Raw genomic sequence first — 10,851 nt, 5'->3', positions numbered from 1 at the left:
AGGAGTTTATAAGAGCAGAAAGGATAAAGACAGACATTTTTACCCCTCTCAAATGAAAAATTGCTTTGGTTGCTTGCATGCAACTTGCCTGGTATGAAAGGCTACATAATATCCACAGGTCATCTCCCTCAAACTACTTCCACGCCTGCAGAAAAGGCAAGTGATCTCCCTGATGCTACCTGCTTGTTGCAAGTAACCCACTTAGTTAAGCATATTAGGCCCCTTCTCTGGTCTTGTCAGTCACGTTTAGCAGGAAAGGGAGAAAGACATGGACATTTTGTCATATCCTCAACAGCCATGGACTTGTACTGAAGTTTGATGGTCTCACTGGTTGCAAAGAGACTTCCAGTACCTGAAGGGGGCTACAGGAAAGCTGGGGAGGGACTGTGGGAGTGTAGCGATACAACAAGGGGGAATGGCTTTAAACTAAGACGGTAGGTTTATATTAGGCATTCGGAAGAAATTCTTTCCTATTAGGGTGCTGAGGCAATAAACCAAGTTGCCCAAAGAAGCTGTGGATGCCCCATCCCTGCAGGTGCCCAAGGCCAGGGTGGATAGGGCTTTGAGCAACCTGGTGTAGTTTGAGGTGTCCCTGCCAATGGCAGGGAGGTTGGAACCGGGTGATCTTTAAGGTCCCTTCCAACCCAAACCATGCAGTGATTCTACAGTTCTGTGATTCTATGGTTTTGTGATGTGGATGTGCCCCATAAGTCTATGTTCTTGTAGCTGCTGCTTTCAAATGCTACTTCTTTAGCACTTGTCTTAATGTGAATGTGTCTGTAAGTCACATTAGGGCAACTGAGGAGATCTGGGCATTTCACCTTGCTTTGGAATGAAAATAGCTTATAATTACTTCTTACCTTCTTGCACGTACACCTGAACTGGAGACCACTCAACCATGCCACTTGCTTCTCTCTTAGCTAATGTCACTGCATCCCTGGAGTAACAGCACCAAGTCAAAACTGCCTTGGTTAGATTTGGAAAGAAGTTCTATTTACATAAAGAACTCCTGAAACTTCAACACAGTTGTCATCAAAACACTTACTCTAACTCTCTTAATGCTTAATAAAACCTCATCTAGAACCTAAATTCTGAGTGAAATTCTGGTTGGCAGTACCCATTTTAAATATCTACTGGGAACTTATGATCTACCTTTCTCTTTCACATCTCATCACTTAGAGTTTGCCACTGTCATAAAATTATGTTTGGATTTGCAACATTAAAAAGTCTATAAAACTATTCAGTTTCTCCATTTTTTATTACCCTTTCCAGTTTTATGAGACGTGTGCTATTCCAAATCTTCCATTTTTCTTCTGGACTTCATGTTTCAGTAATTAAGAGATTATATATCCAGCTGGCTTTACAAGACAACACCAAGGTTTTTGTAGCAAAATATTTAAAATCATGTTTAGATATGAGAACAACCCCAAAATATTCAAAGTGTCAGTAAATGTTAGTTCTGTGCATTTATTCATGTGATTCATCATCAGCTTTACACTGTTTTGAAGGGGTTTTGAAGATATCTTCCAGCAATACAAACCACATACCAAATTCTACCTTAATATATTAACTAGTATGCATCACATTCACACTTACTTTGGGGACACTTTTGGCTAATATTCTAGTTACTGGATTTGAAATGAAAATCTGACTCTGTTCCTCGCAAGTTTTGAAAAAAGCTAAAATTGCCTGTAATGCAATTAGTTTCTTTAATGATCATTTGGGGAAAAAAAAAAAAAAAGAAAAAAAAAAAAGGAAGTACTAATAACCTACCTTACAAAAGGAAAGCTGAGGGCTGGAAAAAATAAAGGAGCAGTGAGGAAATTGCTCAATTCTCTGTTCTGATGCTGCTTGCAGGGTACTATGAGGTCATTACAGGTTGATAGCTGGTATGGTGTAACAAATGCAATGGAAACCAACAGGAGCAAGAGCCTTTTGGAAACAGTCAAGAAATTTTTGTCTGAAAAGTGCCAAATTTTGTGAGGTTCTTCTGCATAAACCACCAGTGAACAAGGTCTGCTTCCTGGTGAGGCCCTTCCTGGGGAGCAAGGTGAGAGCATTGACAATGGCAGAGAACAAGACGGAGTGTCTGCTGCTGCTAATCACACAGGTAGAAAACCTGATTTTTATGACGCGGCGATATTAACTGTTCAAAAGCATCTCTGAATTTCTGCAGCAGGCAGCAGCATGCAGTCTATTCCAGCAAGCAAGTCCTGTTCTCAATCTGATGAGAAGGCTTCAATCACTACTTTCTGTTGACTGTTTTGTAAAATAAAGCATCGTAACTGATGCATCACAACTGCATAAAAGAGACCGTGATACAGACTGGCACAGACAGAATATCAACTTCGTCTCCATCAGCCATGAAAGTTGGTTCATGAAGAGATTCCATTGGCATTGAAACGAACTGCAAGTTTGCATGATGATCTCTAGGAATTGTACAGGTAAGTTTTGGGGGCAGATATCTAATTTCCTATTTTATTTTATTTTATTTATGTCTTATTTTATTTTGCCCCCAAGACAATTGGTATATCAGGGAGCTGGTTCATATTGAGGGACCCCAAGGGCTGTTGTGCCACTGATAGCAAATTCAGTTTCACTCTTTCCTGCACACCATGTAAATACCTTTGGTTGGAAAATGCTGTCTAAGATTCTCTCTTTATTCCAAGTTTTTCTAAAGGGGGGGGGGTCAAGGCAAGACCTTCCCATGCTTTGGTACTCTAAATGAGACAGTGTTAAATGGAACGAGGCGCTAGTTGCCTGGGAAGAGGCACCCCTGTAACATGCCCACTGTGGCGGCTGACAAAGGACATTTCTGAAGGTTGATCTGGTTCTATGCCAGCCTGCAAAACCTTCTCAGGACACTAACAGCCCATTGCCAAGAGACTTGCAGAAACAGGGAAGGGCCTAGGGTTGTAACTTGCTGGTGAACTTTGCCTGCAGTGAGCTCAAAGAGCTCAAACAGAAGGAACATAACATTAATTTGCTTGGAGAATATTCCAGTCATTAGCCTAGATGCAGAAAGCTCATTAATTTGCTTTTTTATTATTATTGCAGTGCGATGAGGTACAAATTCACAGTCAAGGAATTTTTGTGCTACTTCATACATTTGTAATGCAAACCATTACCACCCTGATTTCCACAACACGAAGTAAAACTCCAGCAGTTTTAATGAATGAATCCATCGCAGTTTCTTTCAAAACATTTTTTACAATGATAATAAATCCTAGAATTGCCATTGCTGTTATCACGAAAATTAAAATGAACAGGAAATTAAAATGAAAGCCCCAGACCAATCAATAAACTAATAAATTTGAGGCAAAACTTTGAAAATGGTAAGTAAACTGCTGCTGTTTTACTTCAATTCATGGACTCAGACATAATACCATGGTACAGCTTGCTCAGTGCCAGCTCTTTTCTTGGAGCAATTCAATTCAAGATGATCACAGCATGAGATCATACTTTTGTCTTCTTGGGTATGGATTGGAGGTGAGAGAAAATTCAGTTTTGCCAAGGTAAATTAAGTTTCTCTCCTTATTGCTGTGTTTGCCTAGACAAGTAATAGGATTTGCATTTTGTTAATTGTTTACAGATGAGAGGTATAAAAAGATTTTAATTTAGCAAAGAATCTAATTTTGGGTGGAACTTATCCTGTCTGTTATTGAGATTAATCTGAAGTTTTACAATATTTTTAAGGATTAGCTCTGAGTTGGGAGAAAGAACTGCTCTTTAAACAGCATCATGGTGGTAGGAAGACAAAGCTAAATTATTCTGGGGTGAGCCTGAGCTCCCCTTGCCACCAAGGCTGCCCACAAGTTATGCAAAGATGCACTGACTGTGGCTGGTGCAGTAAGGCTACTGGGACAATAAAGGGCTGTGCTCTAGGAATTATTTGCATATTGGCTGCAAATTCCTCTGGCTCAGCTGCCTGCAATACGTCATGCATGAAAGTATTTTACACCGCAGTATGGAAGGAAATACGTGCACCTCGCACTACAGCCTTCAGTGCTATCTTCTGGGGGAAAAAATGGGCATTTGCCAATGTAGGAAAATATATAATAGGAAAAAAAACGTAGGGGAAGAAGAAAAAAAGGCAGCAGCAACAAACAAAATCATAACCACTTCTTAAAAATATTCTAAACGTAATAAAGGATGGGCTCTAAGAGTATGTATTTTGAGGCAGAAGCAAAAATCTGTGCAAGTAATTTTTTTAGTTCCTGAATCACCTGGCATCTGAAAATATCCAATAGGAAACTGGGGATACCTGCAAAAGGTGATAGATTTCACATACACAACCCTTGCTTTCATTTGCAATGTATCCTAAGAAATCAGTAAAAATCTAGAATGGCCAGAATTAGCCAAGGAAGTTCCTGGCTTAGGTTTCAGTTGCTCTTAAGCACTGCTGAATAAGCTTTCACCACTGTTGTTGGGCCTGGAACACCACTGGAGTCCATGGCGTGTACGAAGTTGGTGTGACTCAACTGAGGCTGGTATGGTGAACACATACACAACTTTTGCATTCATGAGGTCATGTTGCAAAATTGTTTTTTGAAGTTATTCATGCAATGAATACTTGAACATCCTGCTTTCATGCTTCTGGCATGTTAATCTCGGTTATATATCGTTTCTATCTCAATAGTGAAGGAGGTTTGTGCGGTAAAACTTGCAATAATTGTCTAACTGCACAGATTTAGTGATGGCATTACATGGTTTGATTAGTACTTTAATCAACAAGTAATCCCTAAACAATATAAAAATGCCTCTTCTACGTGAGATGTATGTAGGCTGAATTCCACTGTTCTCCTGGCATTGCCTATGTAAAGTTTTCATTTCTTGGTGTTTCCTGGTACCTCACGACTGTTCGTCTACACAACAAATCTTAAAAGAATGCTACGTTTGTGTGAAAGTGGCCATGAAAAATCCAGACGAATAAATTTGTTTTGGCATGTATATTATAGCAAGGGTTCTGTTATTGTGTCCACACATTCCTATTCTGAGATTGAAAGGTATTTCAGTAACATGCTCTTTTGGGAGTGCTGGGTTGCATTGAGATGAGCACGTTCCTGTCCCTGGCTTTGAAACAATTTCAGAATCATTAAGCGTCATTATGTTATAGTTAATAGTAGAAAAGAACGTCTTTCATCTCCAAAAGCAATTTACAGCTTACAATAAACTGACACATAAGCCCCTCAGAAGGATCATTTTGTGCATTAACTTCTCCTGTGCCTCACAAATACATTTAGCCATGACCTAGAGTCCAAAAGCTTTCCTGGGTGGATCTTAGAGCCTGCTATGCTTTGATTAACTTCCTGTGCAATACAGAATCAGACATAACACATTAAATGTTAGACTGGCTCTTTAATACAGGGGCAGTATACAAAAAAAAAAAACAATATAAGACTGAGTGATTTTGAGTGAAAGCTTTGCTTTTTTTCCACTATCTAAGACTACAGGAATAGCATGAGGGGCATTTCTGCATTGTGTTGCCTTTGTATCATGGTATTAACAGTGGAAGCAAACTTCAGCTTTAATTCCGAGGCCAACTGTTACCTGTATCCCTACAGCTTTAACTTCAGTGTTTTCGTACATGCTTAGGGAATGCTGATTTTTATTGATTGTGAATCACCTTATTTAATTCTCTGGTTCCATTCTTAAGACATAAAATGCACACGCAAGAGCCAGACGTCACTTACCATAAATCAGCTGCCTTAATGCAATGATTACATTGGTCAGAGCTGGGCAAGCAAGCTCGTGTTTTCTGCGTCTGGGTTTCGTAACTGGACCTTTTAAGTACTTGGAGTTTGTTGTTCGCTCCACAGATCAATGAAAGCATCACAGCAATTTAATAGACTACCCACAAAATAATGCAAACATTGTTGTGTACATGTAAGTTGTTGTTCTAATAGGATTTCTATAAGAACCCACAAACAAAGACTTTGGGGTTTGAGATTTTTTTTTTTTAAACCTTTATTTTTTTCTCTTGCATCAGGTTCAGAATAGGTGTCCATCAGGACAGGATGGACAGTGCAGTGCAGGATTTTGAAGAGCTAAAAACAACAGAAGGAGCAGAAAGCAAATACAGTTTTCTAGTGCACATTAGAAGAAGTTAAAATATTAAAAGTATGTATTTATGAGTGTGGTATTACCCATTTTCTGCTTTATCTGCTTCTTAACACAGCTGCATTGTGCTTTTTGTTTTCAGTATAGCAGAAGCAGACTTTCATTTCTGGAGATGATGTTGAGCGTGCTCTCAATTTGGAACTTTTTCCATGACTGCAGGCAACTTTGAAAGTCTGCACTCCACTGAAATCCATAGCAACACTCTCTCCATGACCAAACCTGTCTATTGTGACGGGCTTCCGCTGGGTTCTTACCATTCTGCTATTACTCATATTGTTACTTCAAATCATTTCTTAATTATTACGCCACTTCCTCATGTTTGTGATGACAGAATTCCCATTCATTTAATTTTGCCTCTGTCTGATGCAAATGGCTTGTCACTAGCAGCGTTACAATATATTTGTATCTTTTTCACCTCTACCCCTCCTACTCCTCAAATTTTCCTGGCTATTTTCAGGCCCTTGACATTATTTTAGCATTCACAGGCCCTTCGGAAACACTGGGAGGCAGCAGCAGCCATCTGCAGGGTCCAGATCTATTGGCACACACCAGCCCCCATGCTACAGCTTAAACAAAAAATCTTTGTAAGAACTGCCTTTTCTTTCACATTTTCTTCTTCCACTACCATTCTCATTTCATCTCTCTCTTTATGTTCCTTTGCCTCCTGCTTTTTCTTCCCATGAATATGTGGGACACAGTTCTAGGGCATTTTTGACTCTTCACTATCAACTGGATTAAGGTTGGAATGCTGCTGAAAAGCACTATGCTTAAATCCAAACAAAGGAAATGTATCGAAACTTGTAACTTGAAGCATAACAACTTTCATTTTGACTTTGTGGAGAAGGGAATGTTTGCACGATTAAAGATCAGATTTTATTTATTAAATAGGAAGTTTCCTTAAAATAAAGGTTGTACATTGAGAACTAAACATTTTGACAGTGCTATTGATTGAATTCTTTCCTCTTCAAAACCTATGTATCTAGAACTACGAGTAATAGCTTACAGATAGCAGGTATCTATGGCTTACAAGGGATGGATTTGATCATGGCAAGAGTGAATATAAATTCACTGGGATTCTACACCTAGGAAAAGAGGAGTTGGGGCTTCATTACCAGCAGGCACATGGTACTGGCAGCTCTGAAACACCTTTGATTTTTGTCTGTACAGGACGTGCCATGCAAACGGTGGGATGAGAACAAAGGGGACAAGTGTCTGAGCGCTAACAGGCACGCTCTGGAGCTTTGTGCTTGTGGACACCTATTCTGTAAAGAACAGAAAGACTCGACAATGTAAAAATACAGCCTAACAGCAACCTTGGTCTTTTCAGCAGGTGATTTAATCAGCTGTCTGGATAAAAGTAAGCAGCAGCACATTTTGCAAAGAAAAGTTACTTGCCTTAAGAAAGTCTGTATGTCTTTTTTTGTTGTTGTTTGTCTTTTAAATAGTTACACTGAACAGTCTTTTTAAAGTTACACAGGCATAAATTTAGAATTTCTCTGTGGTGTGTTTTCAGACATAAAAGGTTTGGGCTTATTTTCTTAAGCTTTCTCCTGTGCATTAAGAAAGTTGCTTTAGCATTCTCTTGAGAAGACAAGGCTATGATGACACTTGGTGAAAAGCAGAATACCTAGGGAAATTAACAGAAATTACAGAGCAGGTCTTAGAGACCTCCAAACGATCTTTCAAATTTCTGATCCAGACTAATTCATGGCATCATGCTACCATGGAGTCTATCACTTTTTCTTAGGTGAACAGTTATCTCACAGAAGAAAGCCCATGGCCTTGCAGAAATATACCATCTACATTTCAATCTCAGTACTGTTGAATAAAATTTTATAAAACACTTCCTGATGAAGTGAAAACAGCCTGCAGCAGAAGCCAGGATTCCTGGGGGGAAAGACTGGCTTTTGGGAGTTTTGCCCATCAAGGTACCTATCTTAAGAAGAAAGAGTGTTTTGGGAAGCAAGAAAATTAGATAGTTAATGTTAGGAGAGGAAAGGTACTTGACATGTGTTGTACAAGCCGAGCCACTAACTTGCTGAGTTAACAGCTGTTATCTGATAGCTTCATGGGTGAGCAAGGTGGGGGCAACAAACAAATCAGGTGCCTATTCAAGTTGAGTATCAACTGTTTGGCAGAAGGGAGGAAATAATTTTACCCCAGTCATAGGACTATAGTAATTACATTGTTCTAAAACAAGATGTTTTGGGAACAAATGAATATCAGCCCTCGGATAGCTTTGGTCATTAATTGCTGTGGTATTTCTAACATGTAACTTCACTCCATGTCATTTTCAGTGGCACTCTTGGGTCTACTTGCTTGCTTTCAGACAAAACCTTCCAAAATAGGCAAATAGGAGCTGAACTAGTATCTCAGCTCTCATCCATTAAATTCCAACATTAACAACATATCTAAACACTGTTCAGTCTAAGGGCACCTCAGTGCAAGAAACAGCTTCATCTTTGCCACAGTGAACTTATTTTTACCTATTTAGTATTAAAATTTTGCTCTCCTTCCTTTTTAGATCCGCATCAGGAATCTGTTTAGTTCCCTTGTGCAGGGAGGGTTTTTTTTTTGTTTTGTTTTTTTTTGGTTTTTTTTGGTCAAGTATTGGATTAAAACTGTTCTATTTCCTTTATGTGAAATATTGGACAGGATCACAGGATTAGGAAATTCTCCTCAGATTCCTCGAGCATTTCTGTATACATGAGGCTACTTAAGAGTTCATTACAAAATTAATGATCAAGAACTAAGCTGCCTTTATTTAGTGGTTCCTAGATTCAGGAACAGGAAAGATAAGGTAGCAGATGTAACAGGGAAGGGGAAATCACACCTGTTTAGCTAATCTCTTTAATGGATATAACTGATTGGATAGCTGTTAGTGTTACTGTTACTGTTAGTGATAGCTGTTAGATAGCTGATAGTGTTGAAAAATCTGATGACAGGAACTTGCATAAAAACAGGACAAGAAAAAAAAATCTCAAACTACAAAACACTTTTGCCAAAAAGATGGAGGCAGATTTCACTTCTCTGATAGCTACTGAAGGTACTAGGAAAGCTCTTGAATCATGTAATAGAAAAAGCTCATACTGAGTCTTCCACCCCCAAGGTTCGCTTGTGCACCCTACTTCATTTAAGATTGAAAGATCCATTTCTCCAAAACTGGTAACATAAAACCATTTCAACTGTACGTCAGGATTTTTTAAAAGCTCCTTCGTACTGTCCACAAGGCTGAGAAAACTTCAGTGATGTGATACATAGGTTAGAGTAATGTAAGTCATTGTAAGGAATTTGTTACACTGGTGATGGGCTCCCATATCCAGATCATCTTCCAGTACTGGGCAATTCCATGTGTCACTCCAGACTGGTAGCATCCTAGGGCAACCTGCTAGGTTCTTCATTATCCACAAAAGAAAGGAACCAGGTGGGAGTGATTGCATCAATTTTTTAACCAGATACTGAAACTGTAATGGTCTGGGAATAGGTATTTTTGTATGTACAAGCATAGTTAGTAAAAGTGGTCTTTTAACTATCCTTTTTCTGTTTTTACATCAAATTATTTTCCTCTGCAAACATTATTTGCCCTGTAGTTACTAACAAATGATTAAATTGCAAGTACAGTTTTACATGAAAATTCATAACAGTAGCACATCTTCAGCCCATCAGAGCTGAAGATTAAACTGTGGTCTGATTTGGGTAAGTGCTCTTAAGTGTCAACAGAATAAACAAGTTCATCATATATTATGGCTTCCGTGGGAACATGCAGAAGTTGCATGTTCTACCACCTCTATAAATATGTCTGCTAATGATTGGCTGCATGGCACATCAGTATTTATTCTAATTTTAAATAACTTGCTCAGTCGCTCTGGATGCTGCTAGGGATCCCTCCTCCCCAGAAGGAAAACCGTCATACAAATTTGTTTCATCAGTTGCGTCCAGTTAGCTAACAGAGGAAATTAAATTTCTGCATAGTGCACCTTTCTGCTCCTCAAAGTTAGACTCTGATAGAGGAAAAACTCACTCATTTGTGGCTTAAAGGGAAATTGCCACAGTTTGTGAAGTTGCTGGATACCTTAACGAGATAGGAAGAAGGGTGCTGAGGACTGCAGCACACAATCTAACACAGAATTCATTTGCAGCTCAGCAGAGGTTAGTGAAAAGGATGCAGGGGGAACACCTGAATTTGAGAGAAAGAGATCAGCCAGTGAACAGAATTTAGGTGGATGTCAGTGGAAGCAAATGCCACCTATGTATTATACAAAACATAGCTAATTACATCAAGAATTACATAGATTCTACACACCTGTCCCTTAGGCTTCGGAAATGGGATGAAGTCCTCCTCCTGTAAACAAAAACAGAAGTTCACATTTAACAACAGGTTTTCTTTTATATAAATGTTTTCGTCTTCGTGCATTTTATGAGAAGCATGTTCTCTGAAAATCTCTAAACTCTTACATTCCTCTATTTGTTATTTCAACATTTAGTATTTTCTTTCGTTCATGAAAGTTAACTATTAGATTTTTAACTATTGGATTTGAGGCTTTTTAGTGATGCCCCACTGAAAGATGTGTACTAAACTTTTCTACAGCCAAGTAGTGCAAATCAAGTGCAAATTTTCAACAATCTTCATCTAATAAAGAGTACAAAATTTCTCCACAATTTGATCTCACTTAATCTTAAGTCCTGCCTCATCTACTGCACTAGAGCTCAGAGAATGCAAGATTTATAAGC

The 10,851-nt window shown here is 38.8% G+C and overlaps 1 long non-coding RNA gene across 2 annotated transcripts; it reads left to right on the top strand.

The window, feature by feature from the left end:
* The first annotated feature begins 1,784 nt into the window (after positions 1 to 1,784).
* LOC121070147 lies at positions 1,785 to 6,084 on the top strand. Of its 2 annotated transcripts, none has more exons than XR_005819925.1 (3): positions 1,785 to 2,050; positions 2,177 to 2,444; positions 5,990 to 6,084. It is a non-coding gene; the product is annotated as an uncharacterized LOC121070147 (long non-coding RNA). The 2 variants fall into 2 exon arrangements; XR_005819924.1 differs by lacking the exon at positions 5,990 to 6,084 and adding an exon at positions 3,058 to 4,307.
* Positions 6,085 to 10,851: the final 4,767 nt, after the last annotated feature.

This window comes from Cygnus olor, chromosome 4 (genome assembly GCF_009769625.2).
Source record: "Cygnus olor isolate bCygOlo1 chromosome 4, bCygOlo1.pri.v2, whole genome shotgun sequence".
NCBI lineage: Eukaryota > Metazoa > Chordata > Aves > Anseriformes > Anatidae > Cygnus > Cygnus olor.
Note: the sequence above shows the minus strand (reverse complement) of the source record. Positions and strands in the feature narration are given on the sequence as shown.